This window comes from Thalassophryne amazonica, chromosome 16 (assembly GCF_902500255.1).
Source record: "Thalassophryne amazonica chromosome 16, fThaAma1.1, whole genome shotgun sequence".
NCBI lineage: Eukaryota > Metazoa > Chordata > Actinopteri > Batrachoidiformes > Batrachoididae > Thalassophryne > Thalassophryne amazonica.
The window spans coordinates 64499081-64525033 of NC_047118.1; the positions used below are offsets into that span (position 1 = coordinate 64499081).

Below are 25953 nucleotides of genomic sequence, written 5' to 3' on the forward strand. Positions count from 1 at the left end.
TCTATATTGGTTCCCATTCTCCTACCTGATATGAACAGAGTGGACAGATGAAAGCAAACGCCATGCTTTCATCTCGCTTTCAAACTCCCTAGTCCTGTGACACCGGCTCGGTTCCAATGCATTAAACCTGCCCACTCCTGTCTTGCCCACTGTTATGAAATAATTGGTCTAAATATAACTCCCTGGCATCCGTATGAGAGCTCATTCAACAAATGTTGAGTCACACAAGTCAGAAAAGTATCTTTCCTTTGGTTTGTAACTTGCCATGCACACTATGTTGGAATTTTCAATGGGATTTTCAATGAATAAACTCCACAGTGAATAAAAGTGAAGATGCGCAACTTGTGTTTCAATGTGGACTGAGAAAAGTACACCTGCTCAGGTGTGGTGGTGGTTATGAGGTAGTAAAGAAGATAGCTTTCACGGAACTCAATCTACTTTCAAACTGTCATGAACAGTCTGTGGAACGGCCTCGTGTTTGGTCTCAGCCATTGTGGCGAAGACCCACATGGTTCACTAAGTGACATAACAATTCTGCGACAGATTTGGCCACAACACAGATCATCTCTTTCCTTCTCAAGGTCTCAAATCATTGCTGGCTTGAGAAGAAAGCCAAAAACCCCTGTACCTCCATCTTGGCTCAACTGTTGCTTCTTCTGTTTGATTTCTCTTTTGGTTCTTCTGCTCTTGCTCACATTGGCATTTGTTGTTGTCATCTTAATTAACCTTCAGTCAGTGTAGAGCCCGGTCCAAAGGTTTTTCAGGGCTAGTCAGAAGTACCTACCTTCAACCAAGGACTTATCCCCGATAACAGTAAAAAAAAAAAAAAAAAATCCCCTTTCAGGTGTGGTGCCTGCGGTGGAGACATGCACAGAGGTGTCAGGCCCCTAAAATACCCCGCAAGGTCCTGTCGTGGAAAAGAGGTCATAGAAATGTAACGGCATGGTTGAGCCTCAATAAGACTATGAACCTGTATTTGTTCAGTTATGATGTGCATTAAATTTTATGAGTTAAACTGGTACTAAGGCAGGGAAGTCATGGTGAGAGTCATTGTCTCTTTTTCAGGCACACCCTGCTTTGATTTACACATGGAAGCTGTCTGGTACAATCACATTCCAATCTGTTGGCTACTGCTCCACTGGAGCAGTTGAGGCTTCTGATCCAAACAGTGTGTTGGAATGAATGCAAAATGAATTGCATTGCTGTAGTGCTTTTCCATCTAGAGCTGTTTCACTCTTTCATATTTGTAGCACACAACATGAAACTGTCTCAGTCAGATGTGCTCCCATCCATTGGAAATACTGTATTTGGCTTATGTGATAGAGAGGCCTGGGAAAAGTGTGCGGGATACAGAACATGACGCATAAAGGACACTGCAGAATTCACTCTTGGTGTTTCTTGAATTTGTCTGCTGATTTCAGAGTTGAGTCTTAATAACACAACATCAAAAACCCATCATTTTCACAGTTACAAATTTTTGTTAGTGTCTTCAGGCAAATGGCACATCTTTTTCACATTTGGATATCTGTGTTTTTCTGCTTTTTCACTTTTGTCATGTGATACATATGTCACCAACAGGTCAACAAACTCACTGTAAAGCTTCCAGAGAATAACATGCACTATGGCCTCAATTAGGCATTAAACTGATGTTGTACTAGGGATCTGGCACATTACAATACTATGCTTAATATTATGCTGACGTGATAAGGATGTTTGTGTTCTCACATACAGCTTCTAAGCTTAACGTTTAGATAAGTTCACAATTGCTCTGAATGGGTAAATGAGGCTGAGCGCCCTGATTACACTTCACAATTTAGCCAGCGTATGCAGACGTAAGAAAAATAAGTTGAATACATTGGATATGTCACATAAGGGTGCTGCCATTCGCACAGCCAGGTCAAAAGTGGTCAGATGCTCTCTATTCTCGTGCTGGCAGCGTGAATAGCCCCGCCTTTTCTAAGTTGCAGTTTTCTAAGTGGTGTTGGATGTTCGTAGGTGGCACCTGGACTCCGGCTGACACCTACAGAGAGGGGGTCGAATGGGCACTCGCAGGGCACTCAATGTCTTTTGGCCAGTGGTCTGCACGAATGGTTGTGGTGACAGCTGTACGAGGCATTCAAGGAGGCTTTGATTTTTCACGAGTGGCATGCAATTCCTCCTTCGTGCGCCAGAAGGCTTCAATCGTGTTATGTGTGAAGGGGCCCGAAAGATTGATGAACATGTCACTGAGTGCGCATGCACTGTTGCACGGCCTCCATGCAACACACAGAGGTGAAGCAGAGTAATTTAACATTTTTTTAAAATTTAATCTACTGTTTATTAGAATAGCCAAGTGGCCACTGTGTGTATGAGTGCATGCGTGTGTTTGGCTTCGATCATGACGAAACCGGGGAGAGCTCACATTTTTCATTTGGTATGCTTATATAGTTTGGGTAAAGAATGAACACTGTGAAAATGTAAAGTTGATAGGGCAATTTTTTTTTTTTTTTAGAAATTGGTGATTTTAGCTAACCAGTAAACAATGGACATTATGCTGCAATGCACCATGGATTGCGTTGTTAGTGTTACTGATTTAGTGTTTTTGTAGTTCAATTGGTTTAGTCAGTTAAGTGTTTTGCTGATGTCATTATAAGTGACTTAAGTGTCATGCTCCTGGTACCATAAATGGGAAATGTAGTGCTTTTAATGTCTTCCACCACAGTCTCTCTTTGTTAAACTAAAAGCACCTGCTTACAGCAGAATGCAGAAAAGACAAAAAGCTCTGTGTGCATGACTGCAATTTTGATCACGCACAAACTGGGGAGAGCTGCCATTTGGCGTTTGGTATGTTTATGTATTTTGGGTCAAGGATGAACGGTGCCAAAACCGAACGTTGATAGGACTAATATTTTTCGAGGAGCTACATATATTATTAAGAATGGACACTGATATTTACATTCTGAACTCACATGCCAATCCAGCAGGGGGCGGGAAATCATCTATATATTAAAAGCGTGAGAGCATGTGTGCATCCATGATTTTATTTAGTAAGTTCAATGTAAGTACATAATATAATTGTAAATACGTTACAAATACATGGATGACAAGAAAGTGAAAACATTTCTTTCCATCATGGTCCATGTAAAAATCGAATGACAAAATAGAAGCAAAAATTAAATAATAATAATAATATTGTGTAAATGATAACAAGAACCTAAACAATTTATAAAAACATTAAATTAATAATAAAAAATTATGTAATTAACAGGAAATAAAAGGGGCAGAGTTCTTCTTCTAAAAATTGTTGAGGTCTAAGATCTAAGGTTCTAAAAACATTCTGGAATCACACACCATTCCAACTCATTATAGAAACTTTGCACAATTTATTGCCACCCTTGAAAAATGTCAGCTACCTATTTTATAAACACTACCCAATCTAGAATTCGTGGATCCCCACGGCAACGTGCTAGTTTAATTTTATTTTTGTCTTGGTGGATCATGGTATTTATTTTCATCATGTGCAGGATGCTGAAGAATCGAGTGATGATGCCTGTGGTAAATGCTGACATGAATAAATGAGGCGCTGTGGCACTTTCAACTTTTAAAATAAGTTAATTGGCACAAAGCACCAGTGTCCTCTGGTGGAAACTGAGAAACCGAGAACAGACCAACCCCAGAGGAACTTCTTTTAACCCTCTGGGGCCGACAACGTCATATACGACGGCTGAGACCAAGTTTTGATAAATTATAAATAACTTTTTAATGATATGAGATAGAAACTTACTTTTTTGCTGAAAAGTTAACTCCACGGACCTTCGAGACAGTCATCCACCATCTTTGTACTCCTCATAGAAGCTGTGTGATGACGTGCACAATGTGAGTGTCCAATTGGAATCGGTTCACCTTCACATGGTTTTCCAATATCCAATCGTAGGGCAGAGCAGTCTCACAGGGTATCCCAAAGATCGTTTGTAGAAGAAATGTGTTACTCTCTGGCATGTGAATGCTGTTTGAAGAGCCCCCTGGCTGCTGGCTCCATGCGTGAAAGCACAGCATTGCACATATGAATTAAGGTGATCAGCGTAAGAAGGCCTCATACAACCTCACGTGGTCGACCAAAGAGTGTCACTGGGAGAAATGATTCACTACTTGGCCAGGAATATTGTTGAATAAAGCCCCTTTCACACCGGAGGTGCTCCCAGTTGCTCCCTGTGGCGTCATGATGACGCAGGAATATCTGAGTCAGGTGTGCGCAGCAGGGGGCAGAGAGGAGGTGAGAACGCAGCCTGCAGGTTCTCTGCAGAGAAGTCAGAGTGCACAGTTTGGCTGCAGACAGACTGTGCACTCTGAATTCTCTTCTACTTGTTGTGCTGAGCTGCAGGGCTGCGGTCTGAGTTCTGTTATAGTTTATCTTTCCTCCCTTGACCGCGAGATGCGCGCGCGCACGAACCGTCCTTAAGCAAATGTGGAGATGTCTGGAGTTCTACTTGATGTTGACATGTCCTGGACTTATGTCCTTTTTTAACTGTGATGAGAGCTTGAGGAGAGAAAGAAACTAACTGCCTGCAGACAATTTTTTTTCTTCCGTCAAGCAAATGCGGAGATGTCTGGAGTTCTACTTGATGTTGACATGTCCTGTCTCAGGACTTATGTCCTTTCTTTTTTGTCCTTTTTTTAACTGTGATGTGAGAGTTTGAGCAGAGAACAAGGAACTAATGCATGCAGCCAGACTTTTTCTTTTCTTTTAATTGTTCATATGTGCGCGCGTGAACGAACGTCCGTGAGTGGACTAGAGATGTCTGGATTTTTTACTGGATATTTCTGGCATTCAGTCTGCATTTTTTTCTTCAGCGTGTAGTTTTTACTGCATTAAGTACACGGTATAAAAACAATCCTGCATGATTAACACAGCACGAATCATAAATTGGTTTCGAGTCACGCCGGGTAACGCCTCTTTGCCCCGAGTTACGCCTCTTTGCCCCAACTTGCGCAGGAACCACTTCCTTTCTGCGTCGAGCACAGGACACCAAAAAAATTAAACAGGTTTAATTTTTCGGCGCCTGACTTGCTTCCTCCTTGCGCCCCTCGCGGTGTTGTGGCGCCAAGCTGCATCATCTCGGCACTGAGTTGCTTCCACGTGGCATTGTCATAATTACGCATGGCGCAACTGCGAGCAACTGGGAGCACCCCCGGTGTGAAAGGGGCTTAAGGCTCTCTCGCTCTCACTCGTAAAGTGCCATTTACGCATATGAATGAAAGGAGGGGGGGAGGGGTGTTAACAGGGCTTCAAACTGTGAAGAGAGAGTCAAACTCCATGGAAGTAAAAAGTTTGTGTTGTAAGCCTTTGTGTAATAGCAGACAGAAATTGCTTTGAGATGTGGCATAAAGACAAACGCATAGACCATTTTGTATATATGTTCAAAATGTGCATTTGTGTTTATTGTTAGAACATTTATTTTGTACATTCTGTTCTACAAGACCCAAAACTACCTTTATAATAAAGCGGCAAAATAGTTGTTATTATAGTTTTACTGTGTGTTTTGAATAAATGTGTGTGAAAATTATTTCTGCTTTATTTTTTCCTGTCTTATTTCTGATTGTAAACCTTATTACATTTATAAAACACCACTATAAGCATATTTCTTGAAAGTAGAGGTTGTCCTGAAAAAAAAAAGAGACATACTAGTTGATTGTGGGATACAGGGTGAGCTTTTAACAGCAATAAAAACATTTATGCCAGGCTAATGAACTGTCCAAAATGCCCTCGGACCCCAGAGGGTTAAAAACACTACGTTTCTTCAGCCACGACAAGGAACTAAAGTAGTTTCAGATGTTGTTTTCCAAATCAGGATGCTTTATGTGGATAAGTTTCATTAGGCTGTGACGATGATCCGACTGAAATGAAGAGGTAAGGTAAGACTTTATATTTACTCCGTATTTGTAACAGTCAACTGTTCGCATGAGCACTGCAGCTTTCAGTTGTTGAGCCAATCAATAGACAGCATCAACGGACGTATTTTGAATTATGATTAACTTACAAGAAACACGTCAACAATCGCATACTTATCTACAAACCTATGGCCCACGTATGCAGGAGGTATCAGCCATACGTCAAAAATATTGTGCATGCCCAAAATTTTTCGATGTGCTCCCTGTATTATGATGTACATCAGCGCACTTCGATGAGCGCTTAACTTAACAAAATTTAACCCCATAACTTATTAGATGTACGTCAGCGTATGCCAGCGTTTTTAATACGGTTGCCATACGCTGGCTAAATTGTCAAGGTGTGACAGGGGTATTAGGCCACCTTATTCAAAAGCATCTTAGTGGTGCTTACATTCCCAAACCCATTTTTGTCCATCCGGTTGAAAAGATTGAAAGTTTGACCCTGGCACAAGGATACATTTTGAACCTTTAGGTGACCACTTACCCACAGACACCACACCAACAACCACACCCAGCCACCCACCCACACTACCCACACACCCACCCACACACACCACACACACACACACACACACACACACCACACACACACACACACACACACACACACACACACACACACCCACACACACACACACACACACACACACACACACGTCAAGGTTGGACACATTCCCATTCTCTCTCTCTCTCTCTCTCTTATACATACAGGGTGACCCAAAAACAGAACCCATAAAATTGTAATAAATTCTACAAAGGTCCAGGAAATTTCAGGAAATTTGGTGGACTTCAGTCTGTGACGATTGTTACAATAGTCTTCCCAACTGTCTTGGTCACCACGGAAAAAATATTTTGCCTGGAGGCTTATTCGCCAACAAATCATCCATTTGGAGCATAATTTGAATGAACACGACTTTTATGTAAAGCTACCAAGATAACTGAAACTTTGGGGAATGACAGTACACAGGTTGTCTGAAAGAAATGACACCATACAAGGCAAAGTAAACAGTTTTTAAGGTAAATTATGAAGGTAAAACCAAAAGTTGTCAAAAAACACCCAATTATACCGTGACTCCAGAGGGTAAGTACCAAAACAAAGATTCCTTTCTCAGCCAATCCTTCTCATCTGTATCAAGTAGAAGGGAGGACAGTTGGAGCCTTTTAACAGGTCTAATGGCTCTCTATGTGGAAAAGGCAGATATATGTGTCTTGTCGGCCCCTGACCTTCTTGTCACAGGTATTTTAGCCTCTAGATTGATTTTTGTACATATTCATAGAAAAGACTGTCATCTGTCATCTTGAAAAAAAAATTCACCAGCAATGCAATAAGCAGTGAGTGTTGCTGTCTCTATAAAAGTGGAGAGAAGCAACAGATTCCAAAAGTGGGAGTTACATGCACTAAAATGTGCCACGCACATCCAGGAATGTAAACATGGAGAGTACACAGAGTACAGATTTTTTCATTCTCTGCACAGGACACCAATAAGCTACTAAATATTTAATATCAAATAATAAAAAAGAGGTTGCTGGCTGCTGGTATTTATGTGTAAAATGTTATTTAGGATACCTTTAATGACAGTTTGCTTTTGTTGGTTCCTCAACTGCCAATCATTCAGCACAGCTTGCTCAATAAGGTCCTGGGCGCACTCTGTTTATTCCACCACTAAAAATCCGGGTTCACTTTCCACCATAAAGCATGCTAAGAAGGCCACAATCAAACATGCATGTACCTACGCCATATTGTCCGCCTACATTCTCCTCCACTTAAACATCACACGTACGTATATACTATACAATGAGGATATTTAAGTTTACTACTGTTATTCAAAAAAAAAAAAAAAAGGGTTTATGAGATATAAAGGTCTCTGCATAAACCCCCATAGTTTAGAGTACATTACAGCCACAGAGGAAACTAAATTCAGGCTAGAAATGGCAGAACAACACTGCAAGGAAAAAAGGGCCATCTGATCTGGTGCAGCATGCATTCAGAACAACTGTTTTGGGATTATCCCAATTCAAATGCATGGCTAACTTTGATGTTATTTTCTTCCCCTCCCATTGTCTGAAGGCCCCTCGCTCTCTCATAATCCAAACCCTTTGAAGTGAACAGCATGGAAACAATGTCAGCAGGCAACACACTCCCTCCAATGGCCCAGTGACAGCCCTCTGCCATTTCTTCCTTCCTTTTAACTTCTTCCTTCTTTCTTGTCTGTTTGTGTCAATCCTCATGCTTCCTCCATCCATTTACAGCCTTATCACTCTCTTTCCCACTATTGTCTGTCACCTCATCCATTTCCTCTCCCACTTCAAGTAGACAACAACCCTTTTTCTTTTGTTGTCACTTGACCAAAGTAACTTTCCTCTGCTTGTGATTGTTCTCTTATCAGGTGTGAGAGAGCAAGTAGTTTGAAAATGAATCCTTTTGAGAGTCTTTCTGTCTTGTCTCGTCTTTAACAGGCCATTCTAGCATTGACTGCAATTTCATCAGTAGGTGGTTAACATGGCAGAAATCATAATAATAGAAAGAGACAAATTTTCCAGCTCTCACCACAGATGCCACAGCCTATTTCTTCTTACAGAATGTATAATAAAGACAGCATGTTATGTGTCATCTACAGAGTCACTGAGTGCTCAAATCAAGCAAAAAAAACAACAACCTAATAATACAGAAGTGTTTGTCTAACTGACTGCATGTTAATGAATTATTTAATAATGTTTACTATGGTTAGCAAGCATAGGATAAATTACTGAGTTATTTGGGGCCACAAAATTTCCATAACTAACTCTGTAAAACCTACTGCATATTCAGATCTGAAATTCTGGGTTCTGATAGATACAGAAGAGGACCACGGACCCTCCCAGTTTTGGGTAATGTTGGAATTCATAAAAATGCAAAATAAAATCAGTCAGGTCAGACCTATTAAGCTGCCGGTAAAGACTTGTTGCTAACTGCAGGGCCTTGGTTGTCACTGGTCATCACTGCTGTTGATGTCCTAACAAAGACAAAGTACAATGCACCTCTCTACCAAGGACCATAAAGTTCCTTTAATGTATTTAAACATGTTTTAAAATCTCTTTAATCCACCCAAAAACTGCATGGATTCACTTCAGTCTCAGCGTTCATCTTAGGTCCTGGATGTCAACAATACAGGCAGACATCCAATCCATCCTCACCTTCCAAAAGCAACCATCTATCTGCTGCAGCCAGGGAAACTGTGGGTGTCCTCTTAGCCTTCTGCAACTGTTGGGCTCCTCAACACTGAAGCACCTACCTCCAAAACCATCCATGGAGAATTGTCTCACATAGTCAAAAAATCATACCTGGAAATATGGATGTATTACCCTTTATCTGAATCTCCCTAAATAACTGCCCAACTGGCTCAAAGTCATTCCAGTGGTACCCAAGATCCTCTGAAGAGATACAGCAGCAAAGATGTCTAGTTGTTGCCTTAAGTCACTGTTAGGTGCAAAATATACTTGACTTTTAATCACACATTCATTTAGACCAATGGCTCCTTCATGAACATAACTGCAGACAGACTTGCCTATGGACTATGTGTGTTACTGGAGGATTCCACCACGAGGCACAATCAGCAGACACACCATGATACCCAGATCATGTAGAACTTTTGGATTTGCATGCTGTAAGAAACATAAACTTTAACTGCTCTCTTCTAGCTGTTCTGACAAAGATATCTGTTACTGTGTAAAGGCAATGACACATCATATATGTACATCTGGAAAATTGTGGACTTGCTCGCACAACCTTTTCTCTTCTTGTTTGTTACTGCTGATTGTCTTAATAATTCCAGTGTTGTGTTCATTTTCAAGGACATGCACAACCGATGTGTCAAATACACAGAGAACATGAGAGGCAGCCATCATGCACACACAAATGTGTGTTAAAAGCAAGTATATTCCCGCACTCAGAGCCCAAGTCTTGCATTCATACAGTGAGACAAGAAGCACCGTCGTACTCGCTCTGCTTCCCTTCTTATGGCATGGTTGCTTTTGTGAAAATAGTTTAAGATTTTTTGATGGCAGAGGTGATTTGGTTTGCATCTTCATGTGGCTCTGAAATGTGCATCAGACAGCAGCTTGATCTGGAGTAAACTACGATCTTTAGCAGAAAAACAGACTGAAAGAAGGGATCTGGGCTACCAGGTCAGGAAGGAGAGGTTCTCAGACCTGCCTCTTTAGTATAGGAGGCAGCTACAACCACAGACAGACAAGGTTGTGTTTGAAACATGTTCTGATCCCAGACACAACAACTCTTTATTTAGTGCACCACACCCAATCAACTGCCACTGTGTCCCAGTGTGGTTGCTCCAGGGAGAGGAAGATTAAAAAGATCATGTGATTGCAAAAGAGGACTCTGCACGGGAGAGAGGTTATAACTGAAGAGAATAAGCAAAATGTTGACTTTCTCCCTGCATATCTAGGAAAGGTTTTTCTACCATCAAGACAGTCAGAAACTGAGTATTAGTGATAGATTGCTTACTGCAGTTTCAGAGAACTATCAGCGACTGAATTATTAAATAACAAGGCAACATTGTAGCCAATCGTTTCTGCCGCAGAATTTCTTTCTAAAAAACTACGAATCACTGAAGCACTGTGCAGCTTTGGACAAATCTTCAAAGTAGCTGGTGCTGTAGATTGTCCTATCGCTGCTGTCTGCAGTAACCGTGAATGTCAAGAGCCACATCATAGAATCAATTTTTGGACATCCATTCTATCTCAACAACTTATCAATAAAACATATTAATAATGTTAAATGTCAACTTTAAATTTAGCTTGTTCAACTCTCTTTAGCTGCGAACCTTTCAAATAAATCTCTTGTGTTCTGAGTGCAGCTGCAGACTTTTATTTTGGAGCACATTCAGAATGAGTTATCAGCAGTAGATGGCAGAGCTGTCAGCTGGAGGAAACACTGACCAGAACACTACTACAAAGTTGTTTCTCAAACTCATCAGAGACAAGCAAAAACTGAAAACTTGGAACAAGTCACACAATTTTTCTATATGTGGAACTCAATATTTAGCACAGTTTTTCCCTGGGGCAAGTTCAATAACAGACACAAACTCAGGGTAGCATATGTGCACACCATAGCCTGTGCTGTCACTTAACATGGGGACTTTTAGGTGACATGAGGACTGTTAAATTCCAAAAATAAGCAAGATAGAGAAAAATGTGTGCTGAAGAACATACTAGATATTACGTGATGCAGCTTGGATCAAAGATGGCATTACATAAATAAATATGGTAATTCTGTTTTGTAGTTGATTATTTCAGTATTAATCAGTTCCTTCATACAGTGCTAAAGTGAATGCATTATACATGATTAAGGTCAAGACCTTATGTTATCCCACGAGTAAGCACATTAACAACAGTGGTGATGCTCAACCTTTAGGGACACTGCCACATATTTCAATCCCACATCAACAACATGGGAAGAAGATGCTGACAAAGAAGAAGAAGCAGCTGGTATTTTCAACAGCAAAAAATATATACATTTTATTATATATTTGCCTTATCTAGAGTTCCCTGGAAAGAGGATTTTGTCAGTGACAATACCTCTGCAGGAGAATGAGGCTCCACGTCTTAAGAGTTGCGATGCTTCCTGTATGGTTGTGAGACCTGGATGCTAACCAGTGCCCAAAGGTGATGACTGGATGTCTTTGGTACTAGGACCTTTAAAAGGATCCTGAGTACTGCTGGGATGACTTTGTGTCAAATGGACAGTTATTTAGGGAGACTCAAAAGGGAAGTATAAGGTATGACACTTCAGTGCATTTCTCTGTGTGTGATCCAGCACGCAGGTGCCTCCATATTGAGATGAGGACCCGGGCAGCTGGAAAAGGCCAGGCACAGGCACACTCTTCAAATGACGGCCGCAGACAGATGGTTACATTTGAGAATTGGGGATGGACAGGCTGTCTGGGTGGTTCCTATAGAGGACCCAGGGAAGTTTCCTGGTGTGATGGATGTGGCAAGGAGCCGCATCAGTACATGCTCCCAGACCTGACCTGACCTTGTGTCTCTTTTTAAGTTATACTGCTATCAATGATTCTCTGTCACACTTATTTAAAAAAAAATTTTTTTTGGAAAGAGCACTGACAATCATGCGAATATTATTTACAAGCCATTAAAAAACAGTCTAGGTGTGGGGTGTGCAGGGGGAAATACAAATCATGTCCATTGACTGAAGGGTTGTCAATATATTGAAGTGTCCTTGTGCAACACTTCTAGAATGCACGTCAGCACCTTGTATGGAAGCTCCTGGCAGTGAGGTGTTAGTGGATGAATGCAAGGTATCTATCACTGTAAAGTGTTAGTAGACTTTAAACTTTGAATTTATGGAGAAATATAAAGCTGTGAAAAGAGTCCACTTGAGTACCTCATTATCCTTGTCTGCAGTATAGCTGGAGAGGAGGACTCACACCCTATTCTTTCTGGGTCAGACTCAAAACTTCTCAATCGCCCCTTGTATCTCAGTATGATCCTTTCTATGGATCAATTCAATGTGACACAATGCAATTCTATATAATTTGTGCTTTAATGCAGACATTCAGGCAGGGGTGGTGACCATGCAGTTAAGTGCCCTTGTTTCCAGAGCGGACGGTTCACACCTGTGCCCATTCTCCATGTAATATGGAGTTGTGTCCGGAAGGGCATCCAGCATAAAACTTAAACATAATGCAATGCTAAAATATCTTCTGCCATATGAGCATTGTGTTTTGTCTTTAAAATTTGCAGTTGCTTAATTGGTATGCCAGTGCAAACTATATATAATTAATTATACATTTATTGTTGTTTACATGAATTAATTAAGATCCTATTGTCTTATTTACAATTGTACATGCTCAATCAAGGCCTCTATTTTGTCATGTGATAATTCACAAGGAGCACAATGGAAACAAGCTTTTATGCTTTATTGTGTTATCTGTGTATCATTGACACATTCACCTCTGTATGTTTATATTGATGTTGCAGAATAAACTCAATCAATCACTCAAACAATATTTTATTAACTTTTTAATGGTTTCTGCAGGAGGGTGTGTGTGCACACATACATGAGCTTTTGAAAAGACTAGAAATTACCATTGACCACGTGTGATGCACTCGTACGCTAACGTCCGTGAGATGCCTTGTAAATCACTCCAGAGATGTTATCAGGTTACAAAAACAGTGTTTTCAGTTTTAAAAGTGTTTATTTCTCACTAACGTTTACATAATATATGAGAAACGTTAGATTTTCACTTTGACGATGAAGTCACTTCCATCCCACAGGGCTGACTTTATTTTCACAATTTGATTTAATTTATTTGATTTATTATTAGATACCCATGCATAACAAAAATTCGCTCATATATAAATGACCAAACTCATAAAAGAAAAGTCAAAGACAAAAAGAAATATAAGAAAATAAACCAAACACATGGTGCCTAAAAGCGTAGGCAGAAGCAACGCTTATCCACGCCTACCCTCCTGTATAAAATCAATCAGGAATATATGCCTGTTCATAGACATTTATATCCAACACAATCTGAACACAGTAGCACATAGTTACAGATAAAAGAAGTCAAGCATTTCTCCAGACAACTCAAAAAAACAAAAACAAAAAAACCCAAGGTTCCAGTACAACAGCATCTACATATAACACAACTCTGTTGTGAAAGTGTCGTGACACGGACCCACAACAGGGGGCGTTAATGAACGGACAATGGATAAGCCAAAAGTAACAATTTAATGTTGTGAATCGCACAACGACGTACAGACAATAACAATATGGTGGACTGTCAACCATACACCAGGTGACGTGTGGGCAGGCTCGACGATAGAAGACGTCTGGCGAGAGAAGAGCCGGATCCCCACACAGCTTCCACCACCAACGGAGCTGAAGAACACCGGAGCCGCCAAGCCCTGCGCCCCAGGTGGCCGCTGTCTTCAGCAGTCAGACCCGGTACTGCTGGCAGAAAACAGAGACAGTCCTGATGAGTGTGAGTTCGCACACTCAGTAATCCCACAGTCAGTGTTTCGTTAGGAGGGAGCACCTCCACCTCCATTCACACACTCGCGCAGCTCCTGTTTCACCACTTATCTGGTTTGGGGTGTGAGGCGAAGCCGTCGCTGATCACACCAAACGCCAATCCCACAGATAAGGACACACCAGGAAAACGGCTGCAAAGAAGTTCAGATTAATACTCAATGTTTTGAGTCAGCAGAGAAAATTACCTGAATGGTAGCTGATTTCTCGGCGAGGAGGTGGAGTTGCAGTCCGGCCTTTATGGTGATGGTGGTGAGATGAATGAGTGACAGCTGGTGCTGAGGATGAGTGACAGCTGTCACTCCCAGTGGCTCCGGTGCCCTCTCGTGCTTGAAGCCCGCACTCCAAGCAGGGCGCCATCTGGTGGTGGTGGGCCAGCAGTACCTCCTCTTCAGCGGCCCACACAACAAACTCAACCATATTAAACTAATACATATCTAGAAAATACCATTTGTCTATATAAATGTTTGAACCGGTTAATATCTGGACATCGCTTAAGTTTCTCTGGTAAATTATTTATTATTATTAAATTATTTTATTAATTATTTTTTTGGGCCACAAATGGAGACAGAAAAACCTCCTAGTCGTCCTAGCGCCCGCAATTTTAAAATAAAACGTATCTCTTAAATTATACATTTCTTCTCTCAGCATAAAATATTCTTGAATTCTGAGAGGTAACTGTTTATTTCTTGCTTTATGCATCAACTGAACAGTCTTAAATGAAATCATAAAGTTTTAATATCTTTGATTTAATAAACAACGGATTGGTATGATCCTGAAACCCTGAATTAGGAATTATTCTTAATGCTCTTTTTTGAAGGCTGAATAATGATTGTAAAGTAGTTTTATAGTTATTACCCCAAACGTCAGCACAGTATGTCAAATGACTGAGTGAATGCGGTGGAAGGGGAACCAATCGGAGCGTCATGACTGAGCACTAGCAGCAATTAAGAGATTATCGCACCGTTTGCGCTTAAACTGCCTTGTTTCTGCTTATAATCAACTTTAGAAGGATTAAGAGGTTTTAGATTGTCATCTGACAGTTAATAATCACATTATTAGTGTGAAGTTCGCTGATCCACAGCAGGATTGTTTTCCACCGGCGCGGCTCCACCGAGGCCCGAGGCGCCAGCGCACATCCACCGGCGCGGCTCCACCGAGGCCCGAGGCGTCAGTCAGTGCAGTTCCACTGGCGCGGCTTTACCGAGGCCCGAGGCGCCAGCGCGGAGTTATCTGACCATGGGTCCGAAGAAGGCACTGACAGCGGAGGAGGGAGACGATATCAAGAAGTCCCTGGACTTTTTGTCTGAGGAAATCTTTGTTGTTAAAATGCAGCAGAAATCCATTATGGAGCTGGTGGAAGAAGTGAAGGCTCTCCGGATCCAGAATGCCGAGAAAGACTGGCGTCTGGTGTACCTGGAGAACCGTGTTGCAGAGTTGGAACAGTACACAAGGATGAACGACGTTATTATTACAGGAATTCATATTAAACCTCGATCCTACGCACGGGCGGTGTCAGAAGACAGCGGAGGGGAGGCCAGCGAGCAGGAGGCCAGCTCAGTGGAACAACAGGTGGCTGACTTCCTGCAATCTAAAGGTATTCAAATGGACTGTAATAACATTGAAGCGTGCCACCCCTGCCCAGGAGAGAGGATGAAGACAAGCGAGCAGTTATAATGAGGTTTGTCAACAGAAAACATAAAATGGCATTGTTAAAACAGGGACGGAAACTCAAAGGAACAAACGTATTCATCAATGAACATCTGACCAAAAGAAAAGCAGACATTGCCAGGAAAGCTCGTTTCTTAAAAAAGCAGGGAAAAATTCAACAGACATGGACATCCAACTGCAAAACATTTATCAAATTGAATGGAACACCAGAACAAGCGAAGGTTATGGTAATCAGGAACATCGAGGAACTGGACAAATACGACCAATAAGGTATGAGGACACAAACACATCACAACACCATGACACAGACCAGAGGAACCTATTCATCTACTACATCATCTACATCTGGAGACAAGAAGGATATAACTCAAAGGATTGCTGATCATGGAGAAGTAGAACTGAGAACATTTAAATACACAGACCACAATGTACTGGACATGGAGCACGATATAGATCCGGACAATAATTTCTTCTCAAATATCAGTGACAGTTGTTGCTATTATACAGATGAACAGTTTAATCGGATCATTAAAACGGATAACAAATTATCAATAATCCATTTCAACAGCAGAAGTCTATATGCAAACTTTAACAACATTAAAGAATATTTAAGTCAATTTAAAAAAATATTTAACATAATTGCTATATCAGAAACATGGATCAATGAAGATAAAGGAATGGATTTTGAACTGGATGGATATGAATTTAATTGTGTAAACAGAAAGAATAAGAGTGGAGGAGGAGTGGCTGTGTATGTGGATAAGAACATGGATTATAAAATAGTAGCCAATATGACAACTGTGATCGATAACTTATTAGAATGTATAACTATTGAAATATGTGAAGAAAAAAGCAAAAATGTATTAGTCAGCTGTATATATAGAGCACCAGGATCTAGTATTGAAACATTCACTGACTGTATGGGAAAAATGTTCTCAAAAACTAATCAAAAAACTGTGTTCATTTGTGGTGACTTAAATAATGATCTGCTCAATCCAAATAAGCATAAAATAACATGAATTTATCAATATAATGTACAGTATGAGTTTATATCCAAAAATCACCAGGCCAAGCAGAATTACATCCCATAGTGCTACCTTAATTGATAATATATTCAGCAATGATATTGAGAATAACACTGTGAGTGGATTATTAATCAATGACATTAGTGATCATCTACCAGTTTTCATCGTTTATAATAGAAACCATCGGCGGAATCAGCCAGAGGAGAAAATAAAATACAGGTGAGTGCGGACAGAGGAAAACATGAACACACTAAAGAAGGATTTACAGGAGCAAAACTGGGAAAAGGTATACAGTGAAAGTGATGTTGATAGTGCATATGAAACTTTTTTACAAATATTTACATCATTATATGATAAAAATTGTCCAATTAAACAAGACTACAGAAAACAAAAAATCCAAGCTCGACCATGGATGACGAAAGGGTTACGAAATGCATGTAATAAGAAAAATACACTGTATAGAGAATTCATAAAACTAAAGACTAAAGAGGCAGAAAATAGATATAAGAAATACAAAAATAGATTAACTAATATTATACGGGTATGTAGGAAGGAATATTATAGTAACATATTATATAATAACAAAAACAATATTAAAGGAATATGGGATATATTAAATAGCATTATCAAAAATGGTAATAAAAAACAGTTACCCTCAATATTTCATTGATAATAATGTCAAGAAGGAAAATAAGGATGAGGTAGTCAACGGTTTTAATAATTTTTTTGTAAATATTGGACCAAGCTTGGCAGAAAAAATTCCCGATTCCCAACCTGAGGATTGGGATAATAATCTCATAGAAAGAAATCCCTGTTCAATGTTCCTCACAGCAGTGGATGGAAAAGAAATTATAGACATTGTGAATAATTGTAAATATAAAACATCTACCGATTGAAATGAAATTGATATGGTGGTGGAAAAACAGGTCATTTAATGGATTGTAGAACCATTAACATACATCTGTAACTTATCATTTCAAACCGGTAAATTTCCCAATCAAATGAAAATAGCTATGGTTGTGCCGCTGTATAAGACTGGGGATAGACACCACTTCACAAATTATAGACCTGTTTCTTTGCTTCCACAATTTTCCAAATTATTAGAAAAGTTATTCAATAATAGATTAGACAAATTCATAAATAAACATAAATTACTTACTGACAGTCAATATGGATTCAGAGCATATAGTTCAACATCACTTGCATTAATAGAATCAGTTGAGGAGATTACAAACGCCATAGACCACAAATTACATTCAGTTGGAATATTTATAGACCTTAAAAAGGCTTTTGATACAATCAATCATGACATATTAATCAATAAACTTGAACAGTATGGGATTAGGGGGTTGGTGTTGCACTGGGTGAGAAGCTACTTAAGTAACAGAAAACAGTTTGTGAAGTTGGGGGAATATACATCATCATGCTTGGACAATGCTTGTGGCATCCCACAGGGGTCAGTATTGGGTCCAAAACTGTTTCCAATTTATACTCAACAAAAATATAAACGCAACACTTTTGGTTTTGCTCCCATTTTGTATGAGATGAACTCAAAGATCTAAAACTTTTTCCACATACACAATATCACCATTTCCCTCAAATACTGTTAACAAACCAGTCTAAATCTGTGATAGTGAGCACTTCTCTTTTGCTGAGATAATCCATCCCACCTCACAGGTGTGCCATATCAAGATGCTGATTAGACACCATGATTAGTGCACAGGTGTGCCTTAGACTGCCCACAATAAAAGGCCACTCTGAAAGGTGCAGTTTTGTTTTATTGGGGGGGATACCAGTCAATATCTGGTGTGACCACCATTTGCCTCATGCAGTGCAACACATCTCCTTCGCATCATCCGTGAAGAGAACACCTCTCCAACATGCCAAACACCAGCGAATGTGAGCATTTGCCCACTCAAGTCAGTTACGACGATGAACTGGAGTCAGGTCGAGACCCCAATGAGGACGACGAGCATGCAGATGAGCTTCCCTGAGACGGTTTCTGACAGTTTGTGCAGAAATTCTTTGGTTATGCAAACCGATTGTTTCAGCAGCTGTCTGAGTGGCTGGTCTCAGACGATCTTGGAGGTGAACATGCTGGATGTGGAGGTCCTGGGCTGGTGTGGTTACACGTGGTTTGTGGTTGTGAGGCTGGTTGGATGTACTGTCAAATTCTCTGAAACACCTTTGGAGACGGCTTATGGTAGAGAAATGAACATGCAATACACGAGCAACAGCTCTGGTTGACATTCCTGCTGTCAGCATGCCAATTGCACGCTCCCTCAAATCTTGCGACATCTGTGGCATTGTGCTGTGTGATAAAACTGCACCTTTCAGAGTGGCCTTTTATTGTGGGCAGTCTAAGGCACACCTGTGCACTAATCATGGTGTCTAATCAGCATCTTGATATGGCACACCTATGAGGTGGGATGGATTATCTCAGCAAAGGAGAAGTGCTCACTATCACAGATTTAGACTGGTTTGTGAACAATATTTGAGGGAAATGATGATATTGTGTATGTGGAAAAAGTTTTAGATCTTTGAGTTCATCTCATACAAAATGGGAGCAAAACCAAAAGTGTTGCGTTTATATTTTTGTTGAGTATATATAAATGATATTGTCAATGTTTCCAAAATATTAAAATTAGTATTATTTGCAGATGACACAAGCATTTTTTTGTTCAGGGGGGGATTTGCAGGAGTTACTGAGGAGGATCAGTATAGAAATGGGAAAATTGAAAATATGGTTTGACAGAAACAAATTATGATTAAACTTAAGTAAAACAAAATACATGTTATTTGGCTATTGTAATACAGACATACAGGTTCAGTTACAAGTCGAGGGGGTAGATATTGAAAGGGTACATGAAAATAAGTTTCTGGGGGTGATAATAGATGATAAGATAAACTGGAAGACTCATATAAAACATATACAAAGTAAACTGTCAAGAAGCATTTCAGTTCTAAACAAAGCGAAACATATTCTGGACCACAACTCACTCCGCATTCTTTACTGCTCACTGGTTTTACCATATTTACAGTACTGTGCAGAGGTATGAGGTAATACTTATAAAGGTACAACACAATCACTATCAGTATTGCAGAAAAGAGCTATAAGAATTATTCATAATACTGGCTATAGAGATCATACAAATCCACTATTTTTACAATCCAAATTCTTAAAATTCACAGACTTGGTTCATTTTCAAACAGTACAAATCATGTATAAAGCAATAAACAATTTACTTCCAGCAAATATTAAAAATATGTTTTTTAACAGATCAGGGGATTGCAGTCTGAGGGGGAAATTTAATTTAAAGCATCAGTGGGCATGAACAACATTAAAAGGTTTCTGTATTTCTGTCTGTGGGGTGAGGATGTGGAACAGATTGGGAGTGGGGCTCAAGCAATGTCCAAGCATGAACCAGTTCAAACAGCGGTACAAAAATATGTTTTTTTCTAGGTATAGGGAGGAGGAAGGGTAATGAGGGTTAGGGTGTTTTTGTTTTTTGCTTCGGCTTGTAAATATATAGTATTTTGTATGTAAGTAGGTATGTGTAGGTGTATATTTATGTTTGTGTGTGTATATATATATATATATATATATATATATGTATTGATATCGGTAGGTGTGTAGGAATCTATGTGTATATGTGGCAAAGGGTATCACTGGTTGTGGGGAAGAAGGGGTAGGGAAAAATAAGCTGATGCTTCACCCTACCCCTTTTCGGACATGTTGGGTACACAGTAGGAACTTTTTTGTTGTTGTCTTCACTGATCTATCTTGTAATTGTTGTTGTATCAAATGTTCGAAATAAACAGTTTTCATTCATTCATTCATTCAAATAAAGTGCAATCAATGCACAATACAAAGTATGTAGTGATTTACCATCTAGAATATACTTTGCCTTATTCAATATTGCAATACTTTTATAAACTTTCTTTTGAATATGTTGAATATGAGCTTTCCAGTTAATTTTATCATCAATAATCACACCTAACAACTTATTTTCCTTAACACAATCTATATTTACCCCAAGTATATTTAACTGTATTTGTACATCCTGTTTATAATTTCCAAATAACATTTTAATTTTTGACCAATTGACATCTTGAAGCCTTGTTGTGTTTGTGCATCCAAATGCACAGCAACCTGGCATCTTCAGTGAATAAATAAATAAAATGGCTTGATTTACACGCAGATAGATTAACAACAAATGCTATTTTGAACCCAAGATGGCACCAGGAGTCAAGTGACTGTTTTTTTTTTACTCCTCATGTCGCCACTCTCTATCTAGGCACACTATCCTATGCTGAATGGCCCCCACCCCTCCAAAAAAAGAAAGCAGATTTGCATGATTCATAGCATAAAAATAGGTAACAGAATGTGACCTTTTTACCTCTTAAAATAGGTCAAGGTTAGTCATCTTTAAACTTGTCCAAGGTCTGTGTCCTAAGAATGCTCCCTGAGAATTTGAACACCCTGACAGTAATAGGACTGGACGTATGCTGAGCACAGTCAGACAGATGGACACATGGATAGACACAAAGCTTTCACAATACCCGATGGCCAAATTATTTTGGCCTCAGATAAAAGCAGAAATTAACTAATATTCTCATTTTATCATTTCATATAAATTTGTTGTACTTATTGTAAAAATCAACCCCCCCCCAACAACAAAACCCCCCCCACAAAACACTGTTCCCTGTTTACTGTTTCAGTACTCTGGCAAAATAATTTCCTTCGGGATAAATAAAGCTGATCTTATCTTACCGTATACAATATTTTTTATTATAATATACAATATTTTTATTAAGGATTTCAGAAGCTCTCTGTCTAGTACTTCTTGGATTACTCTTTTCTTTCCTCATCTTGGATGCCTTTTTACTTCTTACTTTTTTATGCATTTCCAGTTCTTTTTCCTTTCCTTCAGCTGAAAACATTTTCTTCCTTTCAGCACTTGGTAAACTTTCTGTTGATTTTCCTATTAATGTACATTTCCTCATCATTTTGAAGGTCTGAGATGAAGTTAAAAAAAATTAGAGCACATGTAACATGCAATGCATTGGTTATAATAAAATACATATAAAACGGAGCTTTTAGAATTGGTAGAAAAATAATTTTGATTAGTTTGGGATGCAATACGTAAAAACTGGACAGATATTTTTATACTGGAACACACTTTAAAGGAAATCCTAATTCTTGTATACAACCCCAATTCCAATGAAGTGGGGATGTTGTGTAAAATGTAAATAAAAACAGAATACAATGATTTGCAAATCCTCTTCAACCTATAGTCAACTGAATATGCCACAAAGACAACATATTTAATCTTCAAACTGATAAACTTTATTGTTTTTGTGCAAATATTTGCTTATTTTGAAATCACCTCAATAAGCATTTGGGAACTGAGGACACTAATTGCTGAAGCTTTGTGGGTGGAATTCTTTCCCATTCTTGCTTGATGTACAACTTCAGTTGTTCAACAGTCCAGAGTCTCCATTGTCGTATTTTGCGCTTCATAATGCGCCACACAGGTCTGGGCTGCAGGTAGGCCAGTCTAGTACACGCACTCTTTTACTACGAAGCCACGCTGTTATAACACGTGCAGAATGTGGCTTGGCATTGTCTTGCTGAAAGAACCAGGGATGTCCCTGAAAAAGACATTGCTTGGATGGCAGCATGTGTTGCTCCAAAAGCTGGATGTACCTTTCAGCATTGATGGTGCCATCACAGATGTGTAAGTTGCCCATGCCATGGGCAAACACACCCCCATACAATCACAGATGGTGGCTTTTGAACTTTGCACTGGTAACAATCTGGATGGTCTTTTTACTCTTTTGCCCAGAGGGCACAACATCCATGATTTCCAAAAACAATTTGAAATGTGGACTCATCAGACCACAGCACACTTTTCCACTTTGCGTCTGTCCATTTCAAAGGAGCTCAGGCCCAGAGAAGGCGGCGGCGTTTCTGGATGTCATTGGTGTATGGCTTTCACTTTGCATGGTACAGTTTTAACTTGCACTTGTAGATGTAGTGACGAACTGTGTTAACTGACAATGGTTTTCTGAAGTGTTCCTGAGTCCATGCGGTAAGATCCTTTACACAATGACGTCGGTTTTAATGCAGTGCCGCCTGAGGGATCCAAGGTCACGGGCATTCAATGTTGATTTTCAGCCTTGCCGCTTACGTGCAGAAAATTCTCCAGATTCTCTAAATCTTCTGATTATATTATGGACTGTAGATGATGGAATCCCTAAATTCCTTGCAATTGAACATCGAGAAAAATTGTTCTTAAACTGTTGGACTATTTTTTCATGCAGTTGTTCACAAAGTGGTGATCCTCGCCCCATCTTTGCTTGTGAATGGCTGAGCCTTTTGGGGATGCTCCTTTTATACCCAATCATGACACTCACCTGTTTCCAATTAACCTGTTCACCTGTGGAATGTTCCAACCAGCTGTTCTTTGAGCATTGTTGCCACTGTCCCAGTTTTCTTGAAACGTGCTGCAGGCATCCATTTCAAAATGAGCAGATATTTGCACAAAAAAAATAGTCTATCAGTGTGAACATTCAATATCTTGTCTTTGTGGTGTATTCAATTGAATATAGGTTAAAGAGGATTTGCAAATCATTTTATTTTGTTTTTATTTACATTTCACACAACGTCCCAACTTCATTGGAATTGGGGTTGTAATAATAATCAGTCACATTAAAGCCACCACCACTCAATCACTGATCATATGTTATTCATCTGCATCAACAAATACCCTACAAAATTATTACTATAAAATTACTATCTATGTATGCAGTCCGTGTCTGTGTTGGGGGAGGAGGTTTGTGAATTATCGAGATCCATGATATTTCCCAGAAATTGTAAAAACAAACAAACAAAAACAAAACAAATAAACAACCTTTGGCCTTGTCCACATGGAAACAGACAGGATCTTTGTCGTTTTCAAAAAGTAATCTGTAAACAAGGCACTGTTTCAAGAAATATCTTTGTACACTCAAAACCACTGAAAATGAGTGAAAACACTGTAGTATATATGCCAGGCCTGTATGTGGTGCTGCAATGTTCCCACAAAAACAGAGAAGATGATACGGAGCATGTGCATAAAGCTTACGCCCTGTATACAAACCCATGTAAGGAGCTAATCTAAGTAACAATGCAGCAGCAGATGCGAGAACTTTACAAAGAGGCAGACTGAGTAAATATGAATTTTTTTTAATCAGACCTGTTGCGTCCTTTCAGCTGGATTCATCGTCACAGTCTGCTGAAAGCTGTTATCCACATAAGACGCCATTGTTCTGGAAGATGACATCTGGAAATACTTTAATTCTTTGTCCTGGAAACTGCTTGTGAATAAACGCAGTGTGGAGTTGTTCTTAAAAAAGACTCTCTGTGTTTGTTTTTCCTCTTGATTTTTGCCATTGATGCATGTGGACTGGAGCCCGACAGACTAGCAGTCTGCTATGGGTGCATTTCTCAGCTTGAGCCAGAGGACACCATTGCTTGTCCCCCCATCAACAAGAAAAAAATAGAACTTATTTTAAAAGCTGAAACTCTTTTCTGCAATTATTTCATTAGTGTCACAACAGTCCCTTTATTCATGCCAGCATTCACCACAACCACTCTTCATCTCTTCAGCATTCTACTAGCAACAAAAATGAATCCCATTAAGAATCCACCAAGACAAAAAACCCTGTTAATAACAACAACATATTGTCCATTATGAGAGCTAGACACCAATACGCTGAGTGAGAAAATTCATTAAAACATTTTTTCTTATTATATGTTATGTCTTGTGGCTGAGGTTAAGGCTAATGTTACAGAGGTGGGCCTAAGATATCATCGTTCACCAAAGTTATGTATTGGTTGTACACATGAAAACACAAAGGCGGAGTTTTGATATTTATCCAATCTGGGACTCGTTTTTAAAAAGTAGTGTTTTCGGGATCCAAAAGTGCTGGTTAGGGGGAATCAAACGCTCATATGATACAAAACTTTTATAGCTATGTCTAAACTTTTCTCCATGTGGATGGGTCCTTACAGTGTACATTTAGAACGCAGATGCTGTTTTATAGGACTCAGACATCATTACATTTTGACAGACCATTTCTATTATAAGCTGTGCAAGCATTTATGGTCATTATAGTTTAATTGTGCAGCTTTTATCTTTGTCTTTACGGTCGTCAATATATGTACACTAGTAATGTATAGACCAGTGGTATGGATTGTAACTCTTCCCATGTACTCAGTCAATCAAAGAATTTAGTCAGAGGAATGTTGCGAGTGGAGCAAGTATCACATACGTCAAGATGAAGTAGAAAAGCCCCCCCACCCCAACCTTTTGAAACATGTGGTTATGGGTGTTAAAAAGAACACCATTCATAAAATAATTTCTAAATCACTCAATCATTTAATAATAATAATAAAAAAAAAATCAAGCAATTACGTTTTAAAATTTTCTGTTATACTCTATAGAATGAAGCTGCCGTCAGAATGGCAGGGTTGTTGGATTATTTTATCTTATATTTGTCCTGAACCTTTTAGACACATTTGAAGTATTCATCAAAAACTGTTGAATATTAAGAATGGGAGGTGTAACCAAACATCATACGCAGAAAAAAAGAAAAACAAAAAGGAAAGAAATGCTCACCTTGTCTGGATTTGAGTTTTACAGAGTAGACATGAGTCAATTTTCTTTTGTTGAAACAGGGCCACAGTTTGTATGCATGTGCTTTGTCATTTTTATGGATGGTTGCAAACAACATTGTGTCTTTAAGTGGGTTGTGTGCTTTGTGTCTGGCTGAACCTTATAAATCTGTCTGCTGCACCCCACTTCCTAAGTCCAAGCCTCTATATTATTACTGTCATCCTCTTGTACAATTAAATTTTATGTGTATGCTCCTTTTTTAATCTAACCACATCTTAAATGTAAAGTTTTTTCTGTAAGTAGCGCTGCCAAGGAAGTTATGTTTTCACTTATGAATCAAAGAAAGCGGATTGTTATCATCATTACTCAAAAGGTAATGAACTGGTTTCATGACATTTTTGTAAAATGTTGGATATAACCTAGAACACAAAGTTTTGTTTTTTGGGATCAACAAGTTACTGTATGATGAAATCATATAAAAAAAAAATTGCCATTCGCAGCTTCAACAGAGGTCACGTCTGGGAATGAAGTGTGCACTAGCGCTGCGTGTTGCACCACCCGCCATCTCACAGAACTGTACTGACTGCAACCATCCAGGTAGACGTGCGACTCATGGTGA

General features: G+C 39.4%; 1 protein-coding gene across 1 annotated transcript in view; it reads right to left on the bottom strand.

The window, feature by feature from the left end:
* Positions 1-25953, bottom strand: part of LOC117528620 (axin-2-like) — a 510972-nt gene that overhangs the window by 152430 nt on the left and 332589 nt on the right. The window lies entirely within an intron of this gene.